A 13,324-nucleotide genomic window follows, 5' to 3' on the forward strand; every position below is an offset into this window, starting at 1 on the left:
GTCTGCCTGAATGAGCTGGGACATTGATCTTCTGCCCTTGTACTGAGATTTTACACCATTGGCTTGCCTGGTTGTCAGGCCTCCAGACTTGGACTGGAATTCATCCATTCTCTAAGAATTATACCACTGGCTTTCCTGGGTCTCCAGTTTGCAGATGGCAGATCTTGGGACTTCTCACTTCCGTAATACTGTGAACCAATTCCTCATTATATTATATTATACACACACACACATCTATCTATCTATCTATCTATCTATCTATCTATCTATCTATCTATCTATCTATCCTACTGGCTCTGTTTCTCTGGAGTACCCTGACTAATACATTTACTCGTTGTGTAAAGTAGTGTTATGCAAACTTTTTTTCTTATTAGGAGTTGAATTCATTTTGCAAACAAAGTTCACAGAGAATATCCACACATAAAACATAAAACAGAACAATTCTGACTAGGGTAGGGTGAGGTCCAAAGCTTCCACCTCACAGCTCTTTCATCCATTACTGATAATAACTCTCAGCAAACTAGGAATAGAAGGGAACTTCATCAACCTGATAAAAAGCATCTATGAAGAACCTATACCTAACATCATACTTAATGGTGAAAGACTGAGTGCTTTCCCTATAAGAAGATCAGTAACAAATCAAGATGTCCATTCTCACTCTTTATTAATTAATTAATTTATTTTTGCTGTGTTGGGTCTTTGTTTCTGTGCGAGGGCTTTCTCTAGTTGTGGCAAGCGGGGGCCACTCTTCATCGCGGTACGTGGGCCTCTCACTATCGCAGCCTCTCTTGTTGTGGAGCACAGGCTCCAGATGCGTGCAGGCTCAGTAGTTGTGGCTCACGGGCCTAGTTGCTCCGTGGCATGTGGGATCCTCCCAGACCAGGGCTCGAACCCGTGGTCCCTGCATTAGCAGGCAGATTCTCAACCACTGTGCCACCAGGGAAGCCCCATTCTCGCTATTTATATTCAGCACTGTACTAGAGGTTCTGGCCAAAGCATTTGGTCAAGAAAAGATGTGCAAAACCTGTATGCTGAAAACTATAAAGCTTTGCTGGGAGAAATTAAATAAAATCTAAATAGTGATATTTATACCTTATTCATGGGTCAGAAGACTCAATATTGTTGAGATAACAATTCTTCCCAAATTGATTTACAGATTCAATATAATCCCTTTCAAATTCCCAGCAGGAATTTTTAGAGAAAATCACAAGCTGATTCTAAAATTCATATGTAAATGCAAATGACCTAGAATTGTCAAAGCCACTTTGAGAAAAGAACACATTTGGAAGGTTAACACTACCTGATTTTAAGATGTATTATAGGAAATTCCCTGGCAGTCCAGGGGTTAGGACTTGACACTTTCACTGCCAGGGCCCGGGTTCAATCCCTGATCAGGGAACCAAGATCCTGCAAGCCATGTGCGTGGTGCAGCAAAAAAAAAAAAAAAAAAAAAAAAGTATTATAAAGCTACACTATAATCAAGACAGTGTGGGATTGATGTCCAAACAGAAAAATATATTAATGGAAGAGAACAGAGAGCCCAGAAATATACTCACACAAATATAGACAACTGACTTTTTTTACAAAGGTGAAAAGGCAGTTCATTAGAAAAAGAATAACCTTTTCAATAAATGGTCCTGGAAACACTAGATATTCATATGCAAAAAATAACTTGGATTAATACCTTGCACCATACACAAAATGGATCACAGTATTAAATATAAAAACTAAAACTGCAAAATTTCTTGAAGAAAATTTAGGAGAAAAATCTCATGACCTTGGGTTAGGCAATGATTTCTTAGATATGACACCAAAAGCATAAGCCATTAAAAACAAATTGATAAGTTAGACTTCACAAAAATTAAAAACTTTTGTTCTTTGAAAAACACTGTTAAGATAATGAGAATGACAATTCATAGACTGGAAGAAAATGTTTGCAAAGCATATATCTGATAAAGGATTTGTATCCAAAATATATAAAATACTGTAAAAACTCAAAAATAAGAAAATAGAAAACCCCATCAATATAAAATGGGCAAAAGATTTGAGTAGACACTTCACCAAAGAAGATATTCAGATGGCAAATAACACATGAAAAGAGTTTCAGCATCACTGATCGTTAGGTAAATGCAAGGCAAAACCAAAAGGAAAAGCACTACACATCAATTTGAATGGGTAAAATTAAAAAGAATCGTCATAGCAAGTGTTGCTGAGGATGCCAATAAACTGGAACTCTATCACATGGCTGGTGGTAATATAAATGGTACCACTTTGTAAAACAGTTTGGTAGTTTTTAAAAAAGTTTAACATACACCTATGAAATGATTCAGCCACTCCTCTCATAGATATTTACCCAAGAGAAAAGAAAACATTATCCATAGAAAGTCTTGTACACAAATGTTCATAAAAGCTTTATTTGCAATAGCTAAAAACTGGAAATCCAAACATCCATCAACAGGTGTATGGGTAAACAATTAGTTGTATATATACCCACACAGTGAAATATTACTCAGCAAAAAAAAAGGAATGAACTATTGATATATGCAACAACATGGGTGAATCTCAAAATAATTATGCTCAACAAAGGAAGCTGGAAAAAAGATGTATGATTCACTGTATGATTCAAATATAAATTCTAAAAAATGCAAACTAACCTAAAATGACAGAAAACAGATCAGTGATTGCCTGGAGACAGAGGGGAAGGAGGGATTACAGAGGGCGCTTGGGAACTTTGCGGTATGTTCATCATCTTGACTGTGCTGATGGTTTCATAGGTGTATACATATGTCAAAACTTAATTGTATGCTTTGAACATGTGCAGTTTACTGTATGTCAGTTATACCCCAACAAAGCTGTTGAAAAGAATTGACTCACATAAATATACCCACTGATTTTTTATAAAGATGAAAAAGCAATTCAGTGGAGCATGAGCAAAGACTAAGGTCTGACGCCTACGGCCAATAAAAACACAACGAGCCCTTTTTGGATTCAGATAATTACTTACATGGAGAATGAAAGGAAGAGTAGCCAAATGTACCTGCAACCCATGCTCCCTGTCCTACATACCGGAAAGGGGTGACCACAAAACAAAAAGTGCCTCCCATCCTCTTGTGTTCCAAGTGGATCACAAGGAGTTCTGCTAAGACTCAGATAAATACAGGTCAAGCATTTGCCTATGTGATCAATTTCACCAGACTGCCATGACAGAGCTGTTCCCCTACACAGAAAAGCCGCAGATCCAGAGTCTTGAACAGGCTTCCCTGGGCAAAGTTATTCCACACCTGTAGTTCACTGATAGAGAGAAAGCACATCCTTGTGTGGCTTCAGATGGTTCAGATGACCTCTCTGAACTCTACTGAATGCATATATTTTTCCTATCACTTTTGGTCTGTATCCTTTGATGTAATAAACCTTAGCTGTGAGTAAAGCCTGCTATTGAGTCTTGTGAGTCCATCCAGTGAAACTCAATGGTTATGGGACCCCAGAAGCATGGTTATTTTTTTCAATAAATGGTGCTGGTAAAATTGGACATCCATAGGCAGAAGTATAATATAATAAACCTAGACCTAAACCTCATAACTTACATAAAAATTGACTCAGGGGCCTCCCTGGTGGTGCAGTGGTTGAGAGTCCGCCTGCCGATGCAGGGGACATGGGTTCATGCCCCGGTCCGGGAAGATCCCACATGCCATGGAGCGGCTGGGCCCGTGAGCCATGGCCGCTGAGCCTGCACGTCCAGAGCCTGTGCTCCGCAACGGGAGATGCCACAACAGTGAGAGGCCTGTGTACCGCAAAAAAAAAAAAAAAAAAAAAAAAATTGACTCAAATTGGATCACAGATTTAAATGTAAAATTATAAAATTTTAGAATGAAACATAGCAGAAAATATTCATGACCTAGGGTTAGGTGAATAATTCTTACACATGACACTAAAAGCACAATACATAGAAGAAAAAAAATCAATAAATTGAACTTCCTTAGGATGAAAAAGTTTTGCTCTGTGAAAAACCCTGTTAAGAAGATAAAAAGACAAGCTATGGACTGACTTGGAGAATATATTTGCAGATCACATCTCTAACAAAGGATTTGTCTACAGAATATATCAAGAACTCTTAAAACTCAACTGTAAGAAACCAGCCACCCAAATTTTTAATGGGAAAAGACTTGAACAGATACCTCACCAGAGATGATATACAGATGGCAAATAAATGCATGAAAAGATGTCCAAAATCACTAGTCATTAGGCAAACACAAATAAGAACACAATGAGATGAGACTACATACCTATTCAAATGGTTAAAATTAAACACTGATAACACCAAATGCTGACAGCGTTGCCAATAAACTGGATCTTGCTATCACTGTTGGTCAGAATGAAACACGGTATAGCCACTCTGGAAATCATTCTGACAATTAAACATAGAGTTACCTATGACCCAGCAATCACACTCCTGGGCACTTATCCCAGAGAAATGAAAACTTAGGCCCACACAAAAACCTATACTCAAATGCTCACACAGCTTGAAACCTGAAAACAAACCAAATGTCCTTCAACAGGTGAGTGGTCAAACACATTGTGGTGCATCCATACTATGGAATATTATTCAGCAATAAAAAGGAACAAACCACTGATATACCCAACAACTTGAATGGCTCTTAAGGGCATTATGCTAAGTGAAAAAAAAAAGCCAATTTCAAAACATTACATACTATAGGATGACATTTATATAACATTCTTTTTCTTAAGGAATTATTTATTTTTTTAAATTTTATATTGGAGCATAGTTGATTAACAATGTTGTGATAGTACAGCAAAGTGATTCAGTTGTACATATACATGTATCTATTCTTTTTCAAATTCTTATCCCACTTAGGTTGTTACATAATATTGAGCGGAGTTCCCTGTGCTGTACAGTAGGTCCTTGTTGGTTATCCACTTTAAATACAGCAGTGTGTACATGTCAATCCCAGACTCCCTAACTATCTCTTCTCCCCACCCTTCCCCCCGGTGACACTAAGTTCCTTCTCTAAATCCATGAGTCTGTTTCTGTTTTATAAGTTCATTTGTATCATTTCTCTTTGGATTCCATTTATAAGTGATATCATATGATATTTCTCTTTCTCTTACTTCACGCAGTATGAACATCTCTAGGTCCATCCATGTTGCTGCAAATGGCATTATTTCATTCTTTTTAATGGCTGAGTAATATTCCATTGTATATATGTGCCACACCTTCTTTATCCATTCCTCTGTCAATGGACATTTAGGTTGCTTCCATGTCTTGATTATTGTAAATAGTGCTGCAATGAACACTGGGGTGCATGTATCTTTTTGAATTATGGTTTTCTCTGTATATATGCCCAGGAGTGGGATTGCAGGATCATATGGTAGCTCTACTTTTAGTTTTTTAAGGAACCTCCATACTGTTGTCCATAGTGGCTGCACCAATTTACATTCCCACCAACAGTGCAGGAGGGTTCCCTTCTCTCCACACCCTCTCCAGCATTTATTGTTCGTGGATTTTTTGATGATAGCCATTTTGACTGGTGTGAGGTGATATCTCATTGTAGTTTTAATTTTCAATTCTCTAATAATTAGCGATGCTGAACGTCTTTTCATGTGCCTCTTGGCCACCTGTATGTCTTCTTTGGAGAAATGTTTATTTAGGTCTTCTGCCCATTTTTTGATTGGGTTGTTTGTTTTGATGATATTGAGCTGCATGAGCTGTTTGTAAATTCTGGAGACTAATCCCTTGTTGGTCACATCATTTGCAAATATGTTCTCCCAATCTGTGGCTTGCCTTTTTGTTTTGGTTATGGTTTCCTTTGCAGTGCAAAAGCTTTTGAGTTTAATTAGGTCCCATTTGTTTATTTTTGTTTTTATTTCCATTACTCTGGGACAAAATTATAGAGATGGAGAACGTATAAGTGGTTGCCAGGGGCTCAGTGTAGGGGAGGGGAGAAGTAACAATAAAGGGGAAGCATGAGGAATATCCTTTGTAGTGATGGAAGAGTTCTGTCTCTTGATTATGGTGGTGAAGTAGTTATACAAATCTGTACAAGCAATAAAATGCCATATAATCACAAAGACATACCAAGAAATAAGTGCATATAAAAACTGGGGAAATCTGATTAAGGTCTGTAATCTACTTAATTGTGTTGTGCCAATTAATTTTCTGGCTTTGACAATGACTAAACTCATGGAAGATGTCACTAATGGGGGAAGCCGGGTGGTAGGTACATAGAACCTCTCTGTAGTATTTTTGCAACTTCTTGTGAGTGCACAATTTTTTCCAAATAAAAAGTTACAAATTGATACTCAATTCAGTTATTAGAAAACTTTTATGTATGTTTGGAACAATGTGAGCTGGTGAATCTATATTTTCAACTGTAAATTTTATGAAATCTAAGGCAGATCAAGTATTTCTGGTGAAATTTACCCTCCAAATTTAAATGTGCTGTAAGTGTAAAATACACACCAGATTTCAAAGACTTCATATAAAAATATCTCAATAATTTTCATAGTGATCATATGCTAAAATGAAAGCAGATCAGATTGGGTTATACAAAATATAGCATTAATTTCTTTTTACTTTTTTTTTAATGTGGCTACTAGAAAATTAAAAACTAGTATTCACATTATATTTTTATTGGATAGTGCTGCTCTAAGGTTTCACAAAGGTAAAAACTGCAGGAAGCAGCTATTATCCTTAGGCAGCAGGGCAGGCGGCGGGGGGCAGGGGGAGAGAAGAGGTTGAATTACTAAAACTTGGGAGAGGGGGTCCCTGGAGCTAAACCTCAGACTTCTGAAAAGGGGGCACTTGCCAACTGGTACTGAGACCTCTGAGCTTGGAGGAAGGTCCCTGTGGTGCTGGACCCAGATTTCTGAAGAGGGAGGCACAAGATGGTTGGTGGTGTCTCTCAGCAGACACAGTGAGGCTGATTCGTCCAAGTGGTGGAAAAACTGCAACCAGATTCAGCTGATGCTATAGGAAGGCACTGCTGTTTCCAGGGTGATGACACAAGGCTGTGGTGATACAGGAACCACAAGAAGCAGACAAGAAAACCCACGGTAAGCGAACAGGTAGGAGTAAGTCTCTTCCTTCTCCAGCTTTGCTGTCTCCCTCTACTGCCCCCTATTAGCAGAACCTAACATAGAGTCAGCCAACAAAGCAGAAATGTGGTTTGTAGTGCCCTACTGCCAGCATCACAAAGCAGGGTCTGGAGGTTTTGGAGCTGAGACAAGAAATTAGTAACTGCCACAGTACAACTGCGACAAAGTCACTTAGCTAGCCTCCAAATATCTGTATTGCCCTTCCATCATGCTTGAGTTGTGGTTGGGAAGTGGCTCTGTAGACAGGAACTACCATTTCTCAGTTCCCTTTGCATCTAGGTGGGGCCTTTCTGACAAATCTTTGCCCACGGAATGTTGGTGGAAGGGGTGTGGGTGACATTCAGGCCAGTCTAAGAAGCTCACATGCCTTCTCTACTCTTTCTCTTTTCCCATCTACTGGCTGGTTGCCAGCATCCAGGGTGACCTTGGATGCCGTATGTTGAAAATGACAGAGCTAATGTTACCTTAATGGATACATAATTCTGAAGACACCATGTCTTGGCCCCTAGGTAGAAGGGGGCATAGTATTCTTAGTTGCCATGCGATTGCCAAGGAGGTTTTTAAATCTACCGGCAGGGAGTTCACAAATGCTTATCAAAACTCTACTCCCACATATATGCCATATTTCATATAAGAAGAAATATTCATTTTACCTTTTGAACTTAAAGATTATTTAGCTGGGTAAATGGATACTCTTCTCAAGAGTTTTAGAGAATTTATTCATGCATTCTAAACTGGAGAGTACTTAGCATTGATAATGCTTCTGGTATAATATTGCAATTATGTTATAGCACACTGTTAAGCTTGTTAAGAAAATCTGTGTGATTTTATGTAAAATACACATTCAGGAGGAGGGGATGAGGATGAATTCTAGCACCTCTCTTCACCAGAAGTGTTTTGTTTTTTAAATGATTCATATGCCAAATTATTAACAAGCGGTCATCTTCAGTCTCCAATTAAAGTCATATGTTAACACACAGATTTGAACTTCCACCAACTCCTTCAGTCAACACAGGTGTAAAGGGAATGGCTAAGGGAATGGCCCTTAGGCACCAATGTTATACTGTTATAAACTATAATCAGAATTCTCTCAGACATGCAGGCTAGATTCAAGGGGATGAAGGAAGGAGGATTTTTCTGGGCTAGTCAAAGAGAACAGTTGCTTTAAAACCTTCTATGCATTATAAGAGGAAGCCTGGAACGTCTGCAACAGTGTCAAAAGATTGCCTTAAATTCCTTTTTAGATTGTTACAAAGTTTAGAATTTCGACCTTCAAATTTTGAGTAGCATGAAGAAACTGGTTAAATATGTTTTTAGAAAGGCAACCAGCAACCTCTCGTGAAATTCATGTTGAGTGCTGGCTAAAGAGGCCAAAGAGAATGGAAGGAAGAGCTGTACTAGTGTCTCCACTAGTACATTTTAATAATAGTATCTCAGTAACTTATATCTGATGGATATTTGTAAGCTTTCACTGAATCCTCCCACCAGCTCCGTGTGGTAGTCTGATCATATATCTATCTCTATCTAACTGGCGAGAAAATGGTCTAAAAAAGGTTTACACGAACTGCCCACCATTATGTGACAAATCGGCGGTAGAACCAGGATCAGAGATCGTAGCTCTTCACTTCTGGCCCAGTGCACTTTCCAAGCATGAACATTTCCGATCTCTGTGTTTCTGGAACCTCTGTGATTTATTTCTGACCATCTGGACAGAAAAAGAGAGGGGAATTCCAGGCTTTGCTCTAAGCATAAAACCGCTAACCTCACCTCTAGTTTATTACAGGTGCTGTGTGCTCTGGCTTGTGCCCAGCCCCTCTTCCTCAACTCGGGGAAGCCCTTGCCATCAAAACTCTACCAGCCCTTCACCATCCGGCTGGAGACCTTCTCCAGGCAGCCTCTCCTGACCAACCCACACTCCAGTCATTATTCCCTTAGCACTTGAGAATCCAGAACCCTCAGCTAGTTGGACGTTTGTGTGTGTTAGGTGGTGGGGTTCTTCTAAAAAAGAGAAAAATGACAACATAACAATCAGAGGTTTAATCAAACTGCCAGATTATATAGGCTATGACCAGGATTAATACTGATGAAATAAAAATTCACATTTTAAGTCAAGTCAAGAAAAATGTAAACATAAAATTTTTCTCTACCGTCTGGCCTCCTCCCTCCCCTCTAGTGTGCACTGTGTATCTGCATTATGCACCAACCAGACCTCCCCAATGGCAGAAATACCTGCTCAACCACAAAGAGCAATGTTCTCCCGGTACCAGCAAGATCACTTCTTAGGAGACAACATTCCTCCTTAATCTTGTAAGAGGCCACAATGACACACTACTTGATAACTCCTTAGGGGATAACATTCCTTCTTAACCCTGTAAGGGGTCACAATGACCCACTACTTTGTACATGCAGATCTGAATTGTGTAAACTATCAATACGTCTGATGTATAACCCTCTGTCTCAAAAATGGATATAACTGTGCTTTGACCTCTAAGGGGCAGAACCGTTCTCAGAGCTCTCTGAGATACTGTCTCCCAGGTTATAATCCTCAGGTTGGCTTGAATAAAATTTTCCATTCCGCTCATAGACTGAGTGTTCATTTTTTTTCATCAACAATATGAATTCAGTTCAATTTCTTCCACTTTGTCTCTCTACTTAAAATTCTGAAAAGTGATTGGCCTAGAGATCTTGCAAGATCCGCATGGAAGAAAGAATCGGTGGTCATTAGACTGTCCTCCTTTATGGAGGAAAGTGGGTTCAGATATTGTAGAAAGATTGGCCACCTGAACCCAAATGAGGTTTCTCCTTAGCCCTAAGTTAACCAAAAGTTTCTGCCTTAGGAGCTTCCATTCCCTTAGCATTCTGGGGAGGGGGGGTGTATTATTACCTGGATGTGATATATATGTTTATTTCAGCTTTTCAAGTAGCATCTTCTACTGTCCTTGGGTGCAAAAAGATGGGTACTTAATTGATACCTGAGACATTTTCTGTCACAACACTATCCAAAGGTGACTTGAGCATGACTGATAACTGTATTTTTCTTTCATTTGACAAGTGAAATTTATAACAGAAGGGATCAAAGCTCTGGGATACTGGGAAGGAAATTTGCATCTCTGATCGAAAAGGTCAGAGGTCCTATGAGAATGGATAGCCCTGGGAAGTTCTGAAGCCCTTGTTCTAAGAAAAGGAAACTAAATGGAGTTCTCTTTCATTTTGAAGGATGATGAGATGACTTGGGATAACAAGACTCACTTCAAAGTGATGAGCTATCCTATTTGAGCTTCAGCTACAGTAAAACTAATGGCTGCATGGACCAGAATGATATGCTTGTTAGTTATATGACTGGAGAGCTCCAGGGCTATCTACCCTTTGGAGGTAAAACTCTTATGGGTGCCCCAGCAAAGTGAGGTGGCACATCCTGCTTAACTACAGGGGACCATTTCTGAAGTCATACACACCAAGATATACTTTAGATATCTATGTCAGTCTAAAGATTTCCACAATAGTTCAGTTCAACAAGTATTTCTCAAATGTCTATTTTCCAAGCACTGTGGTAGTTGCTAGAGATGCAGAGATAATAATAACTAGTTGTGATAATCAAGCATTACCAAGACTTTTTTGTTTTGCTTTGTTTTTTACTATGTCAGACCCACTGCTAAGTGCTTTAGATACATCATCTCATTCTTTCCATTGCCCTGTGAGGTATTCGTATTCCCACTTTACACATAAGGAAAAGGAAGCATAGAAAGGTTAGATAATTTGCCTAAGGTTACACAGCTAGTACAAAGTGGAGGTGGGACTTAACCCCAGGTATGTCTAATTCCAAACTTCATGATCTATCCACTACACCATACTTCAGAGACTATTGAGCTTTAATACCCTGATGGCGAAGCAGCAGACACATACCCAAAGAAAGAATTTCAAGCTGTTATGCTAAACGATGAGATAGAGGTATGCATACCGTGCTACGGAAATACAGAGCATAGCATACGGATTTCTATAAGCACAGACTCTGGAGCCAGACAGCCTGGGTCTGAAGTGTGACTTTGCCACTTATCAATTATGTGATTTTGGACAAGTGAAACCTCTATGTGCCTCAGTTTCCTCATTTGAAAAGAGGGATAATAATAGAACCTAATTCATAGAGTTGTCATTAGGATGAGAAGTACTTAGAATAGTTCCTGGCACATAATAAGTGCCATTCATGTGTTAAATAAAATAAACAAGCTTAGCTCTGAATCAGGCTCCAGGAAAGGCTTCTTGAAAGGGCTGATGCCTGAATTGAGTCATAGAGGATAAGTAAGAGTTAGCCAGGTGAAGGAAAGTGGGAAAGGTGGGCGAGGCAGGTGGGGAGAGAATCATTGGTGGGGCTTCACTAAAAGCAGCTTGGTAATTCTAGACTACAGTGTAAAGTGCAGAAAAGTAAGTGGTAAGGGGCAGGTCTGACAAGGCCTTGTATGTCACTTGAAGGAGTGTGGACTTGATTTTATAGGCAACAGGGAACCATGAAAGGGAAGGGTTTTATGCAGGGGAACAATATGGACAGATGTACATGGGAGGGGAGATTTGTTATATAGCCTGAAATTTACTTTAAAAACACCCAGCACAGGGACTTCCCTGGCGGTCCAGTGGTTAATACTCCGCGCCTCCACTGCAGGGGGTGAGGGTTCGATCCCTGGTCCGGGAACTAAGATGCTGCATGCGTCCCAGCCAAAAAACAAACAAACAAACACAAACAAACACTCAGCACAGACAGTGAGAGGCACACACACACACCTATATGTGTACATGAACATACATACATATACTCTAGGGACAGTTAATATCTGAAGCACCTCAAAGAGGAACACACTCTAGCAGTGCTTAGTGTGCATCTGGAAGGCTCTAAGTATGAGTCCACACTCCAGATGCAGCTACTGGAAAGCTTCAACCAGTCTACCTAAATCTACAGTAGAGGGTTTGCTCATTTCTGTAGTGGATATTACTCTGAGGAAACCATAATTCAAGAAGAGTCATGTACCACAATGTTCATTGCAGCTCTATTTACAATAGCCAGGACATGGAAGCAACCTAAGTGTCCACTGACAGATGAATGGATAAAGAAGGTGTGGCACATATATACAATGGAATATTACTCAGCCATAAAATGAAATTGAGTTATTTGTAGTGAGGTGGATGGACCCAGACACTGTCATACAGAGTGAAGTAAGTCAGAAAGAGAAAAACAAATACCATATACTAACACATATATATGGTATCTAAAAAAAAAATTGCTTCTGGAGAACCTAGGGGCAGGACAGGAATCAAGACACAGATGTAGAGAATGGACTTGAGGACACAGGGAGGGGGAAGGGTAAACTGGGACAAAGTGAGAGAGTGGCATGGACATATATACACTACCAAACGTAAAACAGACAGCTAGTGGGAAGCAGCCGCAGAGCACAGGGAGATCAGCTCGGTGCTTTGTGACCACCTAGAGGGGTGGGATAGGGAGGGTGGGAGGGAGACGCAAGAGGGAGGGGATATGGGGATATATGTATATGTATAGCTGATTCATTTTGTTATAAAGCAGAAACTAGCACACCATTGTAAAGCAATTATACTCCAATAAAGATGTTAAAAATATATATATAGAAACAAACTTTCACTGGTTAAATAAATGGTGTTCCAGATTTATGGACTGACACTTTTGTCTGCCCGTGCATGAACGGGGCCTAAAACACTGGTGATCCCAGAGTGGCATTCTAGGCCTAGAAATCCATTGGGTCCTGCCTCCTGACACTTAATGGATGAGTCTGTTGCCTGATCTGACCAGAAGTTTAGGTAAAATGCTACTGCTGGAGAATTGTTAAATGTGGTTCAGGTGAACCTTTCCTGCGTGAGGCTTAATGGATCTTATGAGGACAGGTAGCGGGACTATGTCTAACTGCTAATAAATGTATGCTTGGCAGAATTGGGTCAAAGTCCTGTTTACAGTGGAACATACCACCTGGTATGGAGATTGTGAGGGATGAGGACTACAACCCACAGCTATCTCTAGTTATTGGAATCTACTGATATTCACTGAAAAGTACCTGACGGTGTGAGAGACTAAACTGGCTTAGATCAGTTTGCAGTAGAATTAAACGGGGGCAAGTATGGAGGCAGGGAGATGAGTTAGGAGGAGGCTGCGGCAAGTGGGTCCATCAATAGAGGATGAACATCTAAACTAGGG

General features: G+C 39.8%; 1 long non-coding RNA gene across 7 annotated transcripts in view; it reads right to left on the reverse strand.

The window, feature by feature from the left end:
- The window catches only part of LOC308608502, an 82,405-nt gene that overhangs the window by 17,760 nt on the left and 51,321 nt on the right, over positions 1-13,324 (reverse strand). For 3 of the 7 annotated variants that reach the window (XR_014014177.1, XR_014014178.1, XR_014014179.1), the window contains one exon: positions 68-188. The exons of 1 other annotated variant lie outside the window; for it this stretch is intronic. This is a non-coding gene — a long non-coding RNA (uncharacterized lncRNA). Of the gene's footprint in view, positions 1-67; positions 189-4,568; positions 6,054-6,632; positions 7,027-8,691; positions 8,819-13,324 lie in introns of those variants that run through there. 3 more of the 7 variants (XR_014014180.1, XR_014014181.1, XR_014014182.1) reach the window with 3 other exon arrangements.

Source organism: Mesoplodon bidens, assembly GCF_964165515.1.
Source record: "Mesoplodon bidens genome assembly, chromosome: X".
Classification (NCBI taxonomy): domain Eukaryota; kingdom Metazoa; phylum Chordata; class Mammalia; order Artiodactyla; family Ziphiidae; genus Mesoplodon; species Mesoplodon bidens.